The sequence below is a fragment of the Pinus tabuliformis genome, chromosome 6 (genome assembly GCF_031772625.1).
Source record: "Pinus tabuliformis cultivar Carrire ecotype Pingquan chromosome 6, CPIR1, whole genome shotgun sequence".
Taxonomy (NCBI): Eukaryota; Viridiplantae; Streptophyta; class Pinopsida; order Pinales; family Pinaceae; genus Pinus; species Pinus tabuliformis.
In genome coordinates, this window is record NC_142292.1 from 862083476 (window position 1) to 862088443 (window position 4968).

Consider the following 4968-nt stretch of genomic DNA (forward strand, 5'->3'; position numbering starts at 1 on the left):
AATTAAGCCATGAATGTAGCAAGACACCCAGTTCTCTAGTACTCACGAGAAAATCACGCAGCATGCGTGGATAGTCATTCACGTGGAAGATGAGAAACACAGGCAATGGAAGATTTGTTGAACTTCAGTGCACAGGGCATCAATTGATTAACAAATAGAAGAAGACAGGCAGTTCATGATAGCACAGCAGTTCATATGGGCCAGCACACGTTTTTGCCACCTCACTCCACCAAAAATCACGCAGAATTAATGAGCGCTCAGCCGAAACTCATAGACTGTTGTTAACTTGCACTTGCATCATGTTCAACTGAAGTATACATCCTCTGCTTCCTCAAAATGATTAACCTATCATCCTTCGCTGATTGTTTTGGCCTGTTCAAAATTCTTCCGCATACCAAGATCGTGCAGAGGCTTATAATAACGAGACATCCACATCTGTTTTGGGTCCATCTGAGTCCTACACAGTATAGACAAGTACCCAGACGATGCTCAGGTCTGGAAACCAATTGGGTCTTCCGAATATTGATCAGATCTGATTTTTCAAGCCCTCTTCAGCTATGGCCGAAACACAAACATGGACGAGGCGGGGCAGTAATCCAAAGCTTGAACAAGAAGTTATTGACATACCTCCAACTCCAACAGGAGAAGGAAAATATGGTGCATTTCCTGTGTCCCAGACTATTACAACAGCTCTCATTATTGCAGCTTGGTACTCTTCCAATATTGGTGTGCTATTGCGTAACAAATGCCTACTTAGTTTTTTGGATGTAGATACCCAATATTCCTCACAATGTTGCACATGTGTGCCTGTTCATTTTATGGTTTTCTGGCAATTTCATGGTTAGAGATTGTACCAATGCAGTTCATTGTCTCCAGGAGACAGTTTCTTGAGATATTGGCACTGAGCTTCATTTTCTCCTTCTCGGTTGTTTGTGGCAATATTTCTCTGCGCTATTTGCCAGTCTCCTTCAATCAAGCTATTGGGGCAACAACTCCCTTCTTCACAGCAATATTTTGCATTTATAATAACATGTAAGAGGGAGTCTTCTGTGGTTTATATGGCCTTGGTGCCTGTGGTATTTGGCATTGTTATTGCAAGCAACAGTGAGCCATCATTCTACCTTTTTGGCTTTTTGGTTTGCCTAGGATCAACTGCTGCCAGAGCATTGAAATCAGTTGTTCAGGGGCTCCTGCTTACCTCTGAGGCAGAGAAGCTTCACTCTATGAATTTGATGATGTACATGGCACCAATTGTTGCGCTGTTATTGCTTCCTGTTACTCTTTTTGTGGAGGATAATGTATTAGCTATTGCTATTGAAAAAGCCCGAGAAAACACCTTTATCATATTCCTGTTGCTTGGAAACATGACCGTGGCTTATCTTGTGAATTTAACCAACTTCCTTGTTACAAAACATACGAGTGCCCTCACGTTGCAGGTTTTAGGAAATGCCAAGGCCACCATTTCTTCCATATGATTGCATATACTTGCACACTCATAACAAGGCTGAGAATTCACTAGGAAAAGCAGCAGACAGTGAGGAAGAAGAGCAGAAAGGGGGAGAAGATGAAGGCTGCCACAGCCCAGCTGAAAGGAAAATCACCCCCAGCCAAGCAGGAAGTTAGCAGACTGTTTCTACAGGAAGACAGAGGATTGTTTCTACAGGAAGCCAGCGAACTGTTTCTACAGGAAGTTTGAAAAGAGGGAAGCCAAAGGAGAAATCGGCCGAGATTTTAGCCAAGGAGGCCACCAGGGCCATCAAAGATGAGGAGAGAGATTGGTTGCTCAGAGGATGAGCAACACTTTCAGTAGGGGGGTGATGATGAGCCCCAAAAATGGATAATTATTTGGGCTCATTCAACCTCCTAATTTGACTTAATCCACCATTCTCATTAGTTTATTGCATGTTTTTTATTATATTTATGTTAATAGAGTGAATTTGGTTAGTCATTATGCCAACAAGTCTAATGGGTGCTTTGTGTAGCCTTTTTGGTCAACTTGGAGACAAAATTGAAGGTCTTAATGAGCACTTGGCAGCCAAATTCGTGGGAGAACAAGCTAGAGGATTTGTAGGAAGGTGTCCCCTTCATTTATGGGCCCTTACCTCGAATTCTCCACCATCAGCTCGGAGTTCAAGGGCCACCGAATCAATCAGCACAAGGGCAGCCAAGCAAGTCAAGTACGACTACTGTTAACTCCAAGTTTTGGGCAGCCGAGTCCCTAAAGTTTAGGAGGACTGTTGGGTCCTCAAATTGTATAAATAAGAAGGCTTAGGGCCTCATTTTGGTTAGCCAGTGGATGTTAGCTAGTTAGCTAGTAGATAGTAGCTAGTAGTTAGTCATTTCGTAGCCTTGTTGTAGTCATTTTGTAATTCGATTTGTATGCAATAGATTAGCTTTGCTTTCAGCTCATTCTCAAGCTCTCCTTGTGGACAGTTTTGATGTAACTCTTCATTCTTGATTAATAAAGATGAATTCAGCTTTGCACCAGCTCTAAATCTCTCTTGGGAGGCTGTAGCTCTTGGGGTTGGGCCCATCTCAAGTGCCCAGTACCTCCCTTGTTTATCTTTATGTGTGTTTGCTGCGTTCTTAAAATAAAATCTGCTCTTTAGATCTTGCTTTGTTATTTTGGTTGTTTTTGTTGGTTAAAGTAGCTTTTTATGTTTGGGAATCGATTGGTAGGAGTTTGTCATGCATTTAGATCTTTCGGAATGTTCTTGCTCACGTGATGTACATGGTTCTCTTTCCAAACGAGGCTGCTGTTTATTCATTTCATTGACAGTTAGATTAAGTTAGCTAGGACTTAGTTTGTTTGCAAGAATTCATTGATTCGGTTGAATGTGCATTGTGCAGGGCATCTCTATCACTCACTCACATGGTCAAGCTTCATCAGAGCCATCTGATTCATCCCATATCTAGGCTTCTCGCTTCACACCCATCCTTTTGCCCACGTAACCCTACCTTCTTCTCCATTGTTGTCTCAACTACCTTAAAGCCAAATCAGCCTTCCACATATCATCTCACCACTCCATCCATCAGTTCCTGGGTCACTTCAGACCCCCATCCTACCTCCATAACCATCCATGCATCTTCCATCAATCACCCATCCTCAAAAATCCCATTTCGAAACATCGTAGAAGAATTACAGAACATCCTGTAGAAACCCCTGCAGACTTCCTGTAGAAGTCCATAACCTCGGTTGCATAGCATCCAGACTTTGTGAAACTCTCGGAAAGAATGTTAGGGATTCCTTAGACCCTCTCTGTACCATCCCAACCTTTTCCAAGCATTCCTCCTCCTTGATCCACCTCTGCACAGTGAAAAAATAGTTAGAAGCACATGCATGATAATTCCAACAACTTAATCAAAAATACAAAAAGATGTTTTCTTCAGATAGTGATAACTTAGACACATGCATTTTACCTTCATAGAAGTAATGGCATCTCTTTCAGTAGTTTGCATTCCCATCTTTGCATCAGTAGGACTAGCTGATAGAATTAGGGTTTGCTAGGGTTTGCGTTTCTTTTTGGCTTTCAGTTTCTTTTTGCAATTAGATTAGCTTCCTTCGAGTTAGCTTTCATCCATCAATTAAAAAGCTTCTTCTAAGAGCTCATAGAAGTTGGCTTAAGCTCCTAGTGGACTTGTGCCAGCTGACTAAGTGACAGCTGCGGCAAGAGCTAGTACTTGTGCATACAGCACCGTCGCTTCCAAGTTTGTTACGAACTACCGGGTTGATAAAATTAAAGAAGGGAGTTCCAGGAGTTGTAGCATTATTGCTACAATACTGGGGCTCACCAGTTGCCTCCATGCTTTGTAGAATATATGGTACGAGGAATGTTTCACACTTTCCATTAGACTGGGTCCCTTTCACTTAGAGAGCTACAGAGGGTTTTAGTTTCAATTGGGTCAATCTTTTATCTAGTAGCATTGCCTATCATGTTTTCAACTTTCGAAAAGAAAGAAAACTTACTCATAAACCCCTTTTTATATGTTTACATATATCATAGATTCCATTTGTCTTTCTACCCCCTTTTCAACAATGAGTTGGAATTGGACACCTGTTGAATCTCTTCCCATCCATGTCTATCATAATAAATTGTGGGAAGAAAACTACTTCAACCACTTTTACCAAATTTTTCATTATGTCATGATTTTGTTTCATCAAGCCTTATTCAATACAAAATGTCCAAGGATGTCTCAGCCTTCTATGAATTGTTTACAAAGAATTGGAGATTGATATGTCGAGGAAAATTTCACATGTTAGAGTAATTGGTTGCCATGGTTCTGCTCATGCTCTACCCATCTATGTACCGACAAGATTCTTTGTAGAGAGGTGATGTATCAAACAGTGGGTACAAGAATTAATCTTGAATTTAAAAAGACATCTAAGAAGGTGTGGCTTGAGTTCTTGGTGCCAATTGGCATTTATTCCCCTCAGAATTTCCAACATGCAAAAAAAGAGTTAATTCCTTTTCATGCTTTGAATTTTGCTACTATTCCCCTAAAATTACATAATCCTTATAAGGTGATTGAGAAGATAACTTCTGATGTTCGTATCAGAAAGTATATACATTAAACTTATGTATATGATGATGCATTCAAAGTAGCTAGTTCTTCCCTAGAGGTGTATTGAAAAACTGGAGAGTTACCTCCAGAACATTATTAAAATTTTATAGAGGAAAAAGACACAATGAGAGCTCCATTTCCACCGAGCTTACAACAACAAATAGGAGAGGCTACTATAACAAAATATCCTAGCGCCTCAACTCAAAGAGCTTCTACACACAATACTTCAGCACAAGGAAATTCATCTTCAACATAAACAACTCCTTCACAAAATAAACCAGTTGTACTAGGAAGCAAAGAGGCCCCTCTTAATCCTCCCAAATAATTGATTTTAGAGAAGACACTAGGCAGTGATATAATTAAAGATTGGTAAGTTTTTGAGAATCTAACCTCACAACCTCCTAA

General features: G+C 40.6%; 1 pseudogene; it reads left to right on the forward strand.

Annotated features, from left to right (window-relative positions):
- Positions 1 to 1058: 1058 nt before the first annotated feature.
- On the forward strand, positions 1059 to 1475 carry LOC149261611 (putative sugar phosphate/phosphate translocator At1g12500 pseudogene; annotated as a pseudogene).
- Positions 1476 to 4968: the final 3493 nt, after the last annotated feature.